This window comes from Peromyscus leucopus, chromosome 3, assembly GCF_004664715.2.
Source record: "Peromyscus leucopus breed LL Stock chromosome 3, UCI_PerLeu_2.1, whole genome shotgun sequence".
Taxonomy (NCBI): domain Eukaryota; kingdom Metazoa; phylum Chordata; class Mammalia; order Rodentia; family Cricetidae; genus Peromyscus; species Peromyscus leucopus.
In genome coordinates this window covers 74,295,888-74,313,475 of record NC_051065.1, presented here as the reverse complement: position 1 = coordinate 74,313,475, position 17,588 = coordinate 74,295,888, and positions in this window count along the sequence as shown.

Genomic DNA, 17,588 nt, shown 5'->3' with positions numbered 1-17,588 from the left:
ATTTTACAGCAAATCCTAAAGGTCACCAGACTCGGAGTGATGGAAATGGATGGATAGATGGGGACACGACAGCACGCAGCCAGCGAGACAAACTGCTCCTGCTGGCTAGGCTGCCTCCGAGAGCTTCGGCGCATCAGACCACATGGCAATCTGCTAAGAGATGAATTGTTACACGACTCTGGAAAAAGTCAATGTTTCCATTTCTTTCTCTCCCATTTGGCATTTTGGAAGCTGCTGTGAGGATTCACACCGAGTTTTGGCTTGGTTTCTAGGGACTTTTCTCCCTCCTCTGCTACCGTTGAGCTTAAAGAAAAATAGCACAGAGAAATTGTAAGAAGAAAAGAAATCATGCTCCAGATGGTCTTAAAGAACTCCACACTGACCAGAGCCCAGGGAAAGACCTCTCCTGCATAAAATGTGGATCATCTTAAAAGCAGCAACTGGTAATTGCCCCCATAAGCATAAGCACACACCCTAAGGTGTAATGGAGAGTAGCTGCAGGTTCACGTGAAGCCGTGTATCGGGTCCTTTCTGAGGGGCCTCGTGGAATCTGACCTATGACCTTTCAGCTCTGCCACTGCTCAGAGAAGTAAGAGATGCTCAGTTTCAGCTGCCTGGTTATAGGAAACTTCCAGTAGATCTGTTTGGGAAAAGTGGGATGTCCCACCCTGTACTTGATATAAGGTTTCCGGAAGGACTGTGTTCCCCGTGAATCTCGGTGGTCAGCTTGGCACACAGCGGGGATGGAGGAAGCTCAATGGAAGAATGCCTCCATCAGACTGACCTGTTGGCGTGCTTGTGGGGCGTTTTCTTGATTGGCGATCAGCAGAGGAAGATCTGGCCCACCGTAGGCAGTGCCATTCCTAGGCAAGTAGGCCTGTTCTTTGTAAGAGAGGCAGTGCAACGTGAGCCAGGAAGCAAGCCAGTTGGCAGTGCTCCTCCATTCCTCCGTGGTCTCCGCGTCAGTTCCTGCCTCGCCTTCCCTTAATGATGAACTGTGTAACCTGTAAACCAAAACACAAAAATGTCTCCTCCCTGAATCTGCTTTTGGCCAGCGTTTTATCTTAGCAACATAGAGGCAAACTAGAAAAGAGTCTTGGGTACTGGGAGAATTACGTCAGGATAGCCCCGGAGTGGGGTGAGGCACCTGGAAAGCTGCATTTGTAGTGTGCCTTTAGTTACAAGTGTCAAAGATAGAGCTCAAGTTTATCCAAAACAAGAAGTGAACAGGATTTTTAGCAAGCTCTGGGTCAAGACGCAGAATGAGGGGGTGAACACGCTAGAATGGTCAGGGCCTGTGGCTCAAACCCTGCCACCGTCTCCCATCTCCCTGACTTCTCTCCTCCTTTCTCTCTGAGAGCACACATTTTCTGTGGCCATGGGCAGTTAAACAAGAGTCCATTCACGAAGGGAACATACCCTTTCCTATTGATTCCAGTTAGAATATCCTTCGGGGATATAATCTCATGAGTTCAGCCTGGGGTCCAAATTTCTCCTTGACAGATGACTTAATCTATCTGAATATGATGACTGCCCAGCCTGGATTCCCTGGGGACAAGAGTTTAGGGTATACTACAATCAGAACCAAGGTGAAGAGAATCTGTGGGGAAGGACAACAGAGGAGACTCAAAGCGCTGATGACCTCAGGCCTGGTGCAGCTGAAAGCATGTCACCCTGGGAGAGCTGGTGTGTGTGCTCACAAGAGTGTCTTACAGGGCATACCAGTCAAAGACAGGCTGTGTGTTTTCAAGCTTGAAAAAGACTTCTCACTGCACTTAAAGTTGGGCACAAGTAGCCTTTCCATGCTGTGTAGTGTGGCACACTTCCGCCCCAGCTCTGCATTGTGGGTGCTGCCATGTCTAGGACACTGATCTCCTCTCAGGTACCGGAGCACAGCAGGCTGTCTCCCTGCTTCAGGCTTTAATGCCCACCATTCACTCTGCCTACCAATAATTTCTCTCTTGCTCTCTGCATGGCTAATATGTTGGCATCCTTCGGGGCTCTGTCCCTAGGGGGTCTTCTCGGAGCATTCTATGTTTGCAAGCCTCGTTCTCCAAGTCCTTATCAGAGTACTTTAGTTTCTCTACTGCCTTGCCAATTCATGATTTGTGTCTTCTTGCTTTGTTGTTTATTCTGATCTTTCTGATCTCAGGTACCATATCAGACTCATTCATCATTATTCTAATGGCTGAATGTGTCCTGCTCACAGCAGAGACTCAGTCCGTATTCAGGGAAGGAGTAACTATACAGAGGGATACATTGTCCATGTGAGTGCCACAGCAAGTGAGGAACATAAAGAAAAGATAAAAGAGAGTGCTTTTCAAAGGAGATTCAAGAGCACCTGATAAAGAACTCATGCAGGGCTTCTGCGATCTCAACACCAGGGGGCACTGTGTTCACAGACTACAATGGCCCCAGGCTTGGCATCAATGTTGTCTAGCCCATGTCTCCCACAGTACATAGCAATTCAGGAAAAAAATGAATCAATCCTAGAAAACCACAGAGCACTGGGCTTGCCTTGGACTTGAGAGCAGTGTTTCTTAGGCAGTCTGTGATGAGGGAATATTTTCATTAAATTATTTATGATTGATTGCTCAACAAAACTTGAGTAACATACAATATTAAAACATGTAATCAGGGGTAGGGTTATTATATGTTATATGTAAAAGGAGATGAGAGTGAGGAAAGGCAGAGCCGTGAGTAGGTAAGAATGGGGCATGTAGTGTCTTTCTTTATAATTTTGAAGTTTGTTCATCATGAGTTTTTAAGTTACTATTTTCTTGATTCCTAAGGGAGTGTGTGTGTGTGTGTGTGTGTGTGTGTGTGTGTGTCTGTCCCCTTAACTTTTGTGTTTACAATAAATTGTTTACTTAAGACTCCCCAGATGCAGTCTTAGGATGGATGTAAGATTTACTCTTACAGATAGAAAAAAGTAGACTGAAAGGTGAATTTCTCAAACTCAATGAATATATAGCTGAAGCCTCAACAGAGCCCTAAACCCAAGCCCACCTAGTTTCTACTGCAGCACATTGCATCCTGTGAACAGCAACCCTTTGTCCATTGATTCCTCATTCCCTCACTAAACATAATATCCAAGTGTCCCTGGTGATGAATCAGTCTGAAACATTAAGAAGCCAAATGACAGACAACCTTGAAAACAGAGGTGAGATTTTAGATTCTGTCTGAAATTATTAAAACATTCTGGAAGTGATAACGTCAAGTTTAATATTTAGCGAGTTCACTGTGAGCACTGTTGGGTAGGGGGTACACTGGACCAGGCAGAGCAACTGAGGCAGGAGGGATGGTCCAGGTGAAGCAGGAAAAGCCAAGCCAAGATGCTAGCACATTGGACATGATTCATCAAGAGGATGCACTATCCCTGCTGCAGCCAAACCTTGTCTGGACACTGGGGGGAGGGGAGAATACCACCCACTGGGAAGCCAGTCTATGCCCATGCATGGGGTGGAGGGAGACAGAGGAAATCTCAGTAATGAGAATCTGCAGTGAGGAAAACGGGTGCAAGGAAACATGGAAATGCAAGAAGCTGGTAAAGGAGAGAGCAGAAGGCAGGCGGCATCTGTGAGCCCAAGGACAGGAGGAAGGAAGAAGGCGGAGTAGGCGGCAACAGCAGTCGGGTTCCCAGCAGCACTAAAATTGTTCCTGCCACTTGGCAGGAGTCAGTTCAGATGTCTCGGATCCAAGCGCCTCGTCCTTTTCCTCACTCAGATAACTGTCAATTGGTGAGACTCATGGACCAAAGGATCCTTGGCAAATCTCCTTTCTCTCCTTGGTGGTGATTTAAGCCCTCAATGTGTTGTTTATAGAAGGAATGACAGAGGCAATGAGTTACTCCTGCCAAAGTGGACTATAAGACATTTGGCGTGTCTGATTAAAAGTTTATGAAGCACGGTTTAAATACACCTATCTCTCTTAGAAAATATTAACTTAGAGTCTAGATGAATAGAGGATGAGTGTTATTATTCCATCCTCAGGCACCTTTGTGACACTCACTTTATTATTGATCACTTTTGTAGCAAAAAAGAAAGAACCCTCGTATTACAGAAAACTGTGCATTTCTCTAAGCTTTTCATCAGTATTATGCATTTGATTCCTTCAATAAGCTGTTAAAAGAGAATATGCAAGAGATTGTCATCCCAATTATTCCCAGTTTGCAGAAGCAAACCTAAGGCTAAGAGAGCTACAGAAGTTTAATTTACCCACACCACACGATGTGTTCGGCAGCAGAGCTAAAGCCAGCTCTCTTGATCAGGACTACTGTTTTCACAGATTCCCAGCCCCCACTTTAGACAACTTGTGGGTGTAGCTTTTCTGGAGTGACAGTGTGGTGTGCATGTCATTATCCTCTCCTGAAGACTGGCTGAAAGATCTTCCACGGGACACAGGTGAAGAACCACCAAATCTGAGGCTGCTTTGACCTGACATCCCTAGATCTTTGAGCATCTCTTGGCAGTTGCTGTGTCAAAATCAGTCATCATAAAGTACTATTGCCAAGCATAATGCAGAGTGCTGAAGGGTGGAACACAAGGCAGAGATGTGGTTAGAAGTGGAGAAGACACAGGAAGTGAGGACTCTTAAGATCCTCGGCGAGAAGGAGGCCCCATTAGAGTGTACAAGTGGGGAAGAGGGAAGAGGTACACATTTAGAACCTAGCCCCTAACTAGGATGTGTCTTGCTGGCAGGCAGAAGGAGAGTTGAGCATCAGATCCCACCCTGCTGGATGCCAGAGACTATGCCTGAACTCTTAGAGGAAGTATTTAATCAACAAGCACTTTCCACCCCGGCTGTGTTCTGAGCATAACTACAGATATTAGAGATGCCCAAGTAGGGAGAGACAGGCTAACATGGCCAGGGGGGTCATCTCCTTCCCTTCTGGTAGTTCATCAGGGAAAGTGAAATCAAGTGGTCACAGGTCTCTAGCTGCTTCACCTTTCCTAGGAGTTTTCTATTTTACACAGTTGTTCCTTACAAATATGCAGGCTACAGTAGTCCTGGGTGCTCTCTCTCCTCCAGAGCCCATTTTCTGGTAAACTCAAGCTAGGCTTGCTTCTCTATAGGACACTGAGTTTTTGGTGACCACGGATGTGTAGCCAAGCTTCTGCTGGGTAATTCTGTCCCCCACCCCCAGTGTGTTCCAGTTTATAGGTAATCTCACAGTGTTTGGGACCTGTGTTTCCATGCCTTGTGTATAAAATGCAAAGACACTCTTCTCATAAAGTAAACCTTGCGGTGGCCAGGAAAAGTAATAAGCAATTAAGTATAATATACTATGTCATCTCATTCTCCCAACTTTGTCCTAATTGTCCAAGCTTGAACCCCTGCAGGTGACAGATGTCTTTCATTTCTGTCCATAATATGCTGGACACAAAAGCAAGAATTCTGTCCCTGTATATACCAGTGCCAAAGGGCTGGAATCTTGTCAGGAGTGCTTTGGGACCCCCAAGCCAAAGGTCTGTTCATTTACAATGTTGTAACAAGATTGACTTGGTTAGGCTCCTAGGAAGAGTTCTGGATCACTTCCTTTTAAGAACCATTTTATTTATTTACTTATTTATCTGGCAGTACTTGGGACCAAACCTAGGGCTTTGTACATGCTAGACAAGTACTCTATCACTGAGCTATATCCTTTGGGCAGCATAGATACAGATTCTTTGAGCCAGGATGGTGTGCCTAGTCAGTCCAGAGAATGAAACAAGGAAGCTACAACTCTGGCCTGAGGAGTTTACATCGTCATCAGGAGAGAGGGCTATGTGGATCTGATTATTCATAGTCTTCACATTAACTCTGGTCTCGCTGCCTGGTGCTCTCAACTGCTACCCCTTCTACTGCTATCTATCCACAGAGGATGATGAGTCCCCCACCTTTTAGCCCCACCCTGGGTCTTTTTCCACTAAGCACTGCACCCACACATTCTCCTCAGCCATTTCTCAGGTAGTACTTCCACATGTATTCCAGGGACCCAGAAAATTCCCCTTCTCTCCATTTTCAAACTTCACTTATATAACCACCATCTGTCTGGCTGCACAGGCTAAAAATCAAGAATCAATCACTCCCAATCTTTTCCTCACCCGTTCTTCCTTCGACCAATCTGTCACTAAGCCCTGCCAAGTCTTGAGTCTCACAGTTCTGGCCCCCTAGCTCCCTTTCTGTGCCCCCTCTGCCTGAGATTCAGCCCTAGCTCTTCCAGCTCACATTCACAATTTGCTGACTGACATTAAAGAGAAGATGATTGTATGCACATGCTAAGGTCATTATGAAAGCTGTCTTTCAGGGTGGGGCATTACAGGATATGCAGGAATCAGCTGCCGTGGAGTAGAAAAGAAGCTTGTTGTCTGAATGCAACTAGGACAATGGAGAACGACAGTCAAGGCACTGCGTAGGGCTCAGCGGATGGGAAACTTCTAAGTAGAAACATCAGGCAAAAGGGGGGACTCTGGCTAAACACGCTTGGTGGCATAGTTGTGGACAACAGGCCAGGGAGGTAAGCTACTAAAGGTGATAGATGAGAATTTTGATCAGATAGCAAGGAGGCTCAAGTGCCATGGTGAGCACAAGCAGCAGGATTGGAGGCTGAAAACTGGACCAAATGAACAGCCAGTGGACCAAGGACAGAACCCATGACCCTTCACCATGCTTCTAAACACACTCCACCTTGGTCTTCTTGTAGTATATGCTTAAGTCTGCAGGAAAGGGGCTAAGTTCCCAAACATAGCAAGCTCTCTCTCTGTCTCTCTGTCTCTCTGTCTCTGTCTCTGTCTCTCTGTCTCTGTTTCTCTCTCTCTCTCTCTCTCTCTCTCTCTCTCTCTCTCTCTCTCGTGTGTGTGTGTGTGTGTGTGTGTGTGTGTGTGTGTGTGTGTGTGGCTGGCTGGCTATCTATCTCTCTGTCTGTCTGTCTCTCTCCCATGCTTATCCCTGGAAAGGACCTATCTTTGGTCCCTAATGTCCTTTCCAATCTCCTAACAACTTGCCATTTGGTGCTAAGCCTCCAAGTTCTTGAAATGTAACCCCTGGTCAGCCTGATGCATTGTCCTTTTCTAAGTCCACTTGCCTCCAGGGAAGTGCTCATCCCAACTCTCATTGCTAGACCGGGTCTGGTTCTGAAAGCAAATCCACACTTACCTCCATTGTTGCCTATTTCCTATTAAATTGAGAGGTCTCTATGTCTAGGGCCTGGAAGTTGCTTCACAGCATTAATACTAATAAAAATAACAATGAGTCATCTTGGTTCCTATCATGGTACTCACTATCATGGTGATGTTAGTAGTAATTTGCTGACCTGTAGGTTTTTTTTTCAAATAATTTTCAAAGGGATCATGTGAAATAATGACTTCCCTTTTTCTCCTATGGAGCAGCTGAGTATATATATCTCCAAATGAGCACACAGCAAAGAGATAGCATGTGACAAGACTGAATCTCAACCTCCAGACCTTTGCTCTTCCCCACTGAGGAGCTTTATCCCTTTACACAGGGACACTGTGCATACTTGGTACCTGGAAAGTGGTGGTGAAGAGATGGGAGGCTGGAGTGAAGAAAAAAAAAATGGCTAAAGCCAAAAGCCCAAGAGCTGTGATAGAACGGGAGAAGAAGAAGCATTGGGTGGTATGCTCACCAACTGGAGAGGCTGTTGTAGACGGTGTGGATGGATAACTCTGGCAAGATGTCACACATTCAGGAGGAACTAGGCAGTCAGTCACGGCTGAGGAGTGACAGAGCAAGTTTCTGTTTCCAAAGGAAGTCTTTCTTGGAGCTTTAGCAAAGAAAGCTCATAGCTTGCCATTGTTCTCAGCCCTGCCACATGGCTTGCAAGGGCCCCTGGTTCAAGCCCTAGCAGATGACAGAAGTGAAGGACAGAAAGAGAGGGGGGATCTGGAATAACACCCATCTAACAAAACAAGGGAGCTTTCTCTTTCTAGTGTTCTAATAAAACTGTAGAGTTTGCCTCAATTTAACCACCTGAATCCCCTCTCTGTCACTGTTGCCCAGGCTAATAAGAAAAGCCTCATGCTGTGGAAGTTCAGGGATGAATTTCACCACTCCCTGGACAGTACCAGCAATAGGACTAGGAGGCATCACTATGAAGTTTCAAAACTCACACTACTTTGAAGTTATCACGTAAGGATTGTCACAGGGGAACCCAGTAAGACTGCAAGTTCTCCTTGTTTCACACTGTAGGACTGAGGAGGGAGTTGAAGGAGATTAATTACTTTCCCTGCTAATCAATGCAAAGACATATTTTCCTGTTCCTCCATCTCATAATTTTTATTTCATCTAGTTTGGGCTTTTTTAGGGTTGCCAGATGTCCCAGTTTCAGTGGGACAATCCTGCGTTTTGAAGGTATGTCCCATCTGCTCTTGAAAATATTTCTGTTCACTGCTCTCTTGTCGACTGTGGGGTTTTTAGAGCTGCCAGCCAGGGTAGAGCGGCTGGAGAGGAGATGATAAATTATTGTAACACTATAAAAAAAAAATCACTCACATCCACCACCTCACCTCAGCGATGCTTCGAATTAATTCTGCAGGAATGTTTGTCGTGAAAGGTGAGTCACCAGACCTCCATCTGGGGATGGGAAGCTCTTTCCACCATGCCTTGAGGAGAAGCAGACTGGGTAGAAAGAAACCTATGGGAGGATTCCTGGACTGGCCACAGGAACACCTGCCTCTGCCATTTTCCTGGAGAGTGGCTTAGGGTTGTTTACATAAAAGGAAAAGTAGAAGAAAACATTGAGCAACTACTGTCTACCTGATGCTCTGCTTGGCAATTCTGGTAAAATACCTAGTTAATTTCTAGAGTAAGTTGGGTGGCACAGGTTTATATCCCCACCTTGCAGATGAAAAACTTACAGCTCAGAGCCTGCAAATCCAAACTCCTGATATAAACCCCAGGGCAGAGGCTCACCTTCATCTGCCAGGCTGCCTCTCTAGGGTCTCTTCCAGGTTCGTATGATACCAGGAGAACCTGTCAGTTAAGGCTCTGTCTGTGGGAAGCTTTGAATGGACAAGATATTGAGAAAACCTTCTAAATCTGGATCTACATACTGTTTACACTGCTTTAAGATGAACATTGAAGCTGACATTGCTGGATAATAACATTGTGACCTTTGGCCATTTTTTCCAAATTATCTTCATCAGTCATACCATGGCATCCCTTGTTTCTTGTAAAGGAGCCACTGAAAGTGCTGTTTCGGTTCACCGTCATCTGAGGAGGGGCCACTGGGTCCATTATCCACAGTCTCTGGAACTTGTTGAGTGAGTTTATCATCATTACTTGGACAGAACAAGTCCCTGACAGTAGAGGCCACACAGGGCAGATTCTGACGGTTGCTGCTGTCCCAGATAATGGAGATCTGCCGAGTAAGCTCTATGCCAAGAGGAAAATGAGAATGTTCTGGAATCCTCCATAAGTGGCATTGAGTGGGTCCATTAATATGCACTGACCATCATACACACAGCCTTGTGTTGTTTTGGTTTTTTTTTTTTTTCCCCACACTTCTGGCTTTTTTTTTTTTTTTCTTCATGCCTCAATAGAGAGGCTCAGTGCGAAGAAAGCAGATCTCCTCTGTGGGCCTTTGTTAGCGTCTCCAAGTGACAAATGGGCAAGTGGGTGAAAGCTCCGAAAATACAGCTCTCACGTCAGCTGCCATCACTTTGGACGCCCTCCTGGCGGCGACAGAGACACCGCACAGCCCCCTCACCCGGCTGTTCTGCTCTTGCCCTCCCCTCTCTCAGTAATGATGGAAATCTTTCCTGAGTTCAGCTCTCTGTACTCGCTCCCTTCCTGGCTTGTCGCTGCTTCATATGGAGGGCTGGGCACTTACCTTCTGTAAACTCTGGAAACACTAGAGGGCTCCATATGCCCCTTGCACTTTCAGGGGGACGTGTGTACACACTTGTACATCCCGTCCGGTCCTCAAAGGCTCCCCAACAGCAAAGTGGGTAGATATCTTTTCTCTGTGGCTACAGAGCTGAACAGAACCACCCAGCTGGGCAGCAGGACCCTTACCAATGATCTACTGATGAAAAGGGTTAGCTCTGCTCTAATTCTCTCTGTTCCCACGAACAAATAAATGATTGGTTTCCATTCCTCTGTATTCCTAGCTGTGAAATGGGCCCCTTTGCCTCTCCCACAGGCTCTGCAGCACGTCTTTTCCCTGAAGTTGGCTCCCTGGACATGGGGACTTTCCTATTGCTTCTCAATACTTGGGGCTCTCCTGGTCTGGGATAAAACCACATGGTGGTTTCTCCCACTGTATGATCACTTTGTGTTCACCTGCCCACATCCCCTCTAGAAAAGAACTCCCAGGGAGGCGTGCCTATGGCGGCATGATTTGCCAGTGGTGTCTCAAAGCGAGACTGAATGAAGAACAGAACTCATAAATGGTTGATGGGAAGCAGCTTGTCTAAATTCCCACCCACCCCACTGCCTACTCCAGAGAGAAGGAAAAAATGAGTCCAGCAGTGGGGGTACCGACAGAGACATGAGAGGGTGTATGTGTGGGTGCCCTGGCTGACAACTTCTAAGGAGTCTGTGCTCAGCTTATTAAAATAGCCCCCAGACACCTCCCTCAGAGATCCTGAGTCCCACTAGGAAGCAGCACCCAAAACCACACCTTAAGAGGCTCCCAGATGATCTCCACGGGGCTTGGCTAGATCAAAGTAGATGGTGACCCTGACATTAGGATTGATAGACAACTGTGTATACTTCTTGCTATCAGAAACGGGTCTCTGGCAGGACCAGAGTAAAAATTTGAGTTCCTCAATTGTCCTCTGGGTGGCGCTGTGTAGATGCGTCAGCTCAACAGAAGGCGTCCCTCCCCCACGACCACCAAGCTCTTGTAACCTCATTTCTCACAGTGGCCCCAGGTGGGGATTCGGCTGAAAGCCAGGGTTGCCAACACCAGGGATTTATATGAGGCAATGTCTGGCGAGTACAAGGTCTCAGTCGAAGTCTCTGCTCACTCTAACTTGGGAACAAAATGTTTCAAAGACAGGACACTGGGCCTCCGTGGCGCTTTTGCACCTCACACAAAACAGTGTCAGAGCGGCTGGGTGTTCGGCGACTGCATTATTAGTTTTCAGACTGTCGTTTGTAACTACAGAAGTAGCGCGTGTTTTTGTGGATGATTTAAAAAAAAGCATATAAACAAAAATAATTTTTAAAAGTCAACTGAAATCACACCACCCACGGCTAACCACTGTTAACATTTACTGTGTTTCCTTAAATGGATACTGTTTGGTAACCTGCTTTTTCTACCTTAACAATATAACAAGAACATTTTCCAGGGTAGGAACCACATTAAAATCATTTTTTAAAGTTGCATAGTATTATAGTATTTCATTTACAGATGGACCATGGTTTATTTAACCAATTCCATATTGTGAGACATTAAAAATTCTCCCCTGCCATTCTCCTCTCCCCCTCTCCCTTTCTCCCTCTTCAAGTGTCTTTTGCTTTTATGGTCAGTTCTTCCAGAAGCTCTCTTACAGTTACCCCGTTGCTCTCTGCGCACTCATCCAGTGAATGCTTCCTATAATTATGCTTCTTATAATACACATTCCTAGAAGTGGGAAAAGGGTCATCCAAAGCACTCAAGGCTTTGTTCTGAAGGCTTTCTGCAGAGATTGCCCACTGCATTCACACCACTAGGGAACAGGAGAGACCACAGGGGTCTTGCTGAAGGAACCCTGTGAAGTCATCTGAGAATCCCCTCCCCACCATTCCTGGGGCACAGTTTTATGCTGGAACAATTTACCAGTCCTGTCCCCTATGGAAAGTCGACAATCATAGCTGTGGAAAACCTTCCCAGAAGGGCCTCATCTCTGCCTTATTCAACAGGGCAGTCTGCAGGTCTGCTTGCTTCTTCTGCCTCTGCCTTGTAGGAGTAAAAGATTGGAAATACACTGACCTTCTCTAGGAATTATTTCCATAGGAGCTATGAGAGGGTCGTGGTAGCCTCAAGGCAGTGGCTACTGTAAATACAGCCATCTCTGTTTTGGACAATGATGGTGACTGTCCTTCCCCACCATTTTCAATTCCTGGGGTCTAGGCAGAGGGAGAAGGTGGGACTCTGCTTTTTTCGGTGTGATGTATGAGGTTCTCAGTAATGCCAATATGAAAGCGTTAGAATATACTCCATTCCAACAACAGAAAGAGGAACAGAGGCTGACCCTGGCCAAAGCTGAAGTTCTGTAAGGCAATGAGGTCAGGGAGAGGTATCAGAAGGCACCAAATAAGACCAGAAAGCCATAGGGATGACCCAGCCAGAGACAAAATACAAAGTGAGCCAGAAAAGTTGCCTGTGCGTCAAGTCAGAGGCAGGGCCCACTAGTTCAAAAACAAGGGCAGGTGCCAGAGGCTTGAGCTGTCCAGGGACAGCTTGTATCAGTGTGCCGTGCGTAAGCACTATGCATGAAAGACTCACACAGAGTCTCCACAAAAATCATGAGGTCTCTGCCCTGAGATCCATGAAGAAAACAGACTGCCCATACAGGCAGAACCTCCAAGAGAACAAGTTCTCCAGGGTTCGGAAAAGACCAAGTGGCAGAAACAGGCTTTGGCACCTGGGATGCCAAGCAAAAGTGAAATTGTTTCAGAGTTAGGCAAAATCTATATCAAGGAAAGTAATTCCTGGCCCAGGAGGGAATCCAGGTTTAGATTGAGTCTTGCCCCTATTTCTGCATAGTCAGTATGCTGCAGGAAAGGGGTCCTGGAATCAAAGGTTTACTCTCACAGCAAGAGCTGCTGTCTGGCCTGGCAGATAGTTTAACAAAATGTGCTGAAGAGAATGAAGCAGGGCTGTGTGGAGACAGAGAGGCAGGCCTTGGTGTACCCCCGACTTGTCTGCCATATGAAGATATTGTTTTCACAATTTAAAGAAACCGATTAAAACTATTTCCTAAATTGTTTTCATAGAATTTTGCAGCTGTAATGTGGAGGAAAACAATACACAATGAAAAATTATATATGTGGTATAATTTCAATTATGAAGAAATATTTATACATAATAGAAAAAGGCATGGAAGGAAATACACCAATATCTGAACAGTGTGGAAAAGAGCAATATGTGGATAAGAAGCAGAGTGGGGAAAAGTGGGGGCAGGGGGTGAGGAGGAGCCAGGGACAAGACAGCCCTCATAGGCCTAGTGGACTATTTCACCTAGGGCCTTACCCACTGGCGTTTCATAGTACCACTAGCTGGGAACCACACATTCAACACAGAACCAATACAGGGCATTGCATAGTCAAAACTATAACGTGTCTTTAGTCTACTGTTAATAGAACTGATGTACTTTGAGCTTTTTTTTTAAATGTCTTATTGTCATTCTGATTTCTTATATGATATTTTTTGGTGTATTAAATTGTACTATTTTATAATCAAGCTAGATGTGGTAGTTTGAATGCAATTGCCCCTATAAGCTCATAGGGAGTGGCTTTGTTGGAGGAAGTGTGTCACTGTGGGGGTGGATTTGGAGGTCTCCTTTGCTCAAGCTTCACCCAGTGAGATAGTTCACTTCCTGTTGACTCCATATCAAGTTGTAGAATTCTCAGCTCCTTCTCTAGCATCATGTCTGCCTGCATGCTACTGTGTCCTATTATGATGAAAATGAACTAAACCTCTGAACATAAGCCACCCAATTAATATTTTCCTTTGTAAGAGTTGCCGTAGTCATGGTGTCTCTTCACAGCAATATAAGCCCTGACTAAAATAAAAGTTGGTACCAAGACCGGGTATTGGTGTGATAAGCCAGATCATGTTTTTGTTTGAGGGAATATGTGTAGAGCTACTCTAATTATTCTTTATCAATAAAAATTCAGGTGTCAGCTATTAGGGTAAGAGCCTGAGAGATCAAAAAAGCAGAGGAACCACCAGTCCTTCCTACCTGCTCCATTCCTTCCTCCAAACAGAGAGCCAGATTCCACTTTGCCCTGCCTTACTATTTCTGGTTCTATCTGCCCTCAGTTTTCTAAAACCTCTGTGGTTGGCTAGTGACTAACTCCATCCTCTGACTCCAAGCAAACTTTATTTGTCAGAACATGATCAAAATATCACACATTTTCCCCAATTTGTCTAAAAAAAAGAAAGAAAGAAAAAGAAGAAAGGAAGATTTTAACTAACATAGTAAAATCATATACAATACATGCAATAAATATATGCAAATATATAGGTAAGATTACATTAAAAATGTCTAGTCTATTTTCATTTGACAAATTTAGAGAAAATACTCTTTTATCTATCCTATGTTGGTGAGTCCAAAGTATTGCACCAAATTCACGTTCCATCCTAACTTATATTACCAACCCAAAACTATCTTTTTAATGTCTCTCAACCTTATATATTTTACACTTTTTTTTGTTTTTTTTTTTCAAGACAGGGTTTCTCTGTGTATTTTTTGCCTTTTCTGGAACTCACTTGGTAGTCCAGGCTGGCCTCGAACTCACAGAGATCTGCCTGGCTCTGCCTCCCGAGTGCTGGGATCAAAGGTGTGTGCCACCACTGCCCAGCATTTTACACTTTTTTTGTGAGTGTCTTTTCTGAGTCTTGTAACAAGGAAAACTATAACTATCTAGTCTTGAATGCCATCAGAGACTTGAGAAGGATATAATATTATCCAAGTAAACTGGAAGTGCAGGGTAAACAACTTTCAAAATTAAGAAATGACAGAAACAGCTGGATGCCTGAACAGTCACTCAAGGTTCCTCTGTAATGTTGGGGCATCCTTCTTTGGCCTGCAGGTCTAGAATATCTGACAGACTTTTCTGTGAATCATGATTTTTGAAGGATTTTTGTCCTGTCTTGTCTTGGCAAAGTTCAGCAGTCACTTTCTTTTGTGTCCTGCTTGTCCAATTTGGACAGCATACTGTCAGCAGTCCAAGTAAGGACAATTTCTTGCCCAGTGGCTAACTTTTGCCACAAAGAATGTAAACTCCATATGGACTTTCTCAAATGCCCATCATCTTCTCAGAAGTAGATTGGTGCTGCCAGGAGCAGACATGTCTCATTGTTATGAAAAGCTTTAGGTTATTAAATATAATAAATGCCATGTTCTGTAGGTCTTTGAAATGTTTGAAGACCATTTATCTATTTAAATATATAGTACATATTTATAGATATGTTTATGACCTTGAAAACATACTTAGTATAAGTTTGACTATTATAGATAACTATTAATCTGTATTTCTTAACTATACATTATATTTTTAAATGAGCTGAATAAACACAATACCGTAAACAAGTGTAGAAATATACATACAGCATAACAAAATTAACTTTAAATTTACATCAATATACCAAAATCCATACCAATATAAACTACTTAAGATAATAGTTGTTTTTGGATTAAAGTAGATTTAGTAATCTACCTTTTTATCCTATCATTTCTATATCACTCCCCCCTTTTCTTTTTAGAACAAAATCCCTGAATCCAATCTCCTTTGGTCAGTTTTCTTTCCTGACCATTGCCAATAACAATTTGTAACCAACCTCCTTAAATGGTAACAAATATCTAGAAGCCATTTTTTGGGAATGTGGGCATAGTTCTCTAGACTACTTACTGTTAATTGAGGGCACTGGTAATCTTTGGGGGAAACCTTGAGAAAATCAGGATAATTGTTAAGTCTTAGTTATCCTATTCTGTGAGACTGTCAAGAGCCTAAAAGCTGTTCTGGATGCAGAATTTTGAGAAAACTGTAACAGCAGCATTTTGAGATGCTGGATCACATGGGACATCTATATTCATTGGTATCTGATCTCCTTGCTCTGAAAATACATAAACTTTTAAAGGTAACATATATATCTGCATTAATAAAAGTATAGACTGTGATTGTATACAAGTCAGCCAAAGATGATTTTTTGGTTTTATGTGTTTGAGCAGTTAAAATATACCTTACATGTCTTGTAGTTCTTTTAGGTTTATTTCTTTATGTTTGCAGCCAGGATTTCATGGTATTTTCCTCAATCAAATCTGATCATCTTTAACTCTGAATGAATCTTACAGTCTTTCATTTCCTGTAGAAATAAAAGCAAAACCTCTCCCCTAAAGTAACACACATTTTGACCTAAGTTTTGAAGTCAAGATATTTTTTTAATATATAGGTTGGCTGATTCTAGCAGTGTTCATTATCCAATGTATCTTAGTATCTATTGCGTGTTTGTCAGCAGTCAACAAATTCAAAATACACAAAATAACGTACAGTATCCAGACTCTCTGTGTATTTCCCATCTTTACTTGGCTTTTTTCTTTTATATTACTTTACCCCCTTTTTAAGGACTTTATTTTATTATTTTAAAACTAAACTTTTCTTTTTATGACTATCTATTCCCTTTTTCTTTTCTCTCCCAAGCCTTTGTGCATTTTTTAACACACTATAACCCATTTAGAGGCCTGTTTCCTTCTGTATCTGTTTTTACTGCATATCTCTATCTTTTTATGACCACATGAGCCTTTAAACTGCTAAGCAACATGGCTAGGACCAAAGTGGCAGCTTTGGGAGCTGGCTCCACCCTGCTCCTTTGTATGTGAGAGCTTAGCTTCATGGTGGAGGCACAGGCAGGAGCTCTGGAGAGTTTGGAGTCCGTGATCATGAGCCCCATTTAAGTGTTTGTTAACAGGACTTCTTAAAAGAGCTGCACCCATTTTTGCCACTAGCACTGAATCAGGGAGCCACCTGTTAAAGGAGCCATGCCTCTGCTTGCTGCTTGCAAACACATCCTACTGAGAATTGCCAAGAAGCCATGCTTGACTCAATTCTTGTGTGTCTAGAATCCTTTTTTTAAGCTTTCTCGGGTTTTATGTGGAAATTCTTTCCCCATGCTGGGTGCCATATGTAGTGTTACACTAATTATTCTTTATCAATAAAAATTCAGGAGTCAGATATTGGGGTAAAAGCCTGAAAGGTCAGAGAAGCAGAGAAGCCACCAGTCCTTCCTACATGCTCTGAATATGGACCTTGGGACTGTGGATTAGAAAAGCAGTTGAATGCTTTAAATGGAGCTTAGTGGGCCATACTAGTAGGAGCATGGAAGACATTAGTACTGAGGGTGGTATGAACTGTTGGGGTCTGAACCAAGAAGTTTCAGAGGAGAAGAATTTTAGTATACTGCTTAGAGATTGCTCTTGTGATATTTTGGTGAAGAATGTGGTTGTTTTTTGCCCTTGTCTGAAAACTCTGCCTGAGGCTAAAGTAAATAGTTTTGGATTAATTCCATTGGCAGAGGAAATCTCAAAACATATAGACTCTGTTGTGTGTTATTAATGTTAACTCTAATGAAGATTTATAATAAAAAAAAGAGCAAGCTGAGGAAGTAAAAAAAAAAGTGTACAATTTGAGGAGAAAAGGAACACCACGAAGTAGAGTGGAATTAAGTCCTATTATCAAAAAGATAAACAGATTAAGAAATGGAATAAAGGTGTCATGACCTCAGGGGAAGATCCCATTCAGCTAAGTTTCCAAATTGTGAAAAGGAATTAAAGAAAAGCGTAGAGGTGGGTGTGGTGATGCACACCTTTAACCCCAGTATTCCAGAAGCAAAAACTGGTGGATCTCTAAATCTGAGACAGCCTGGTGTACAGAGC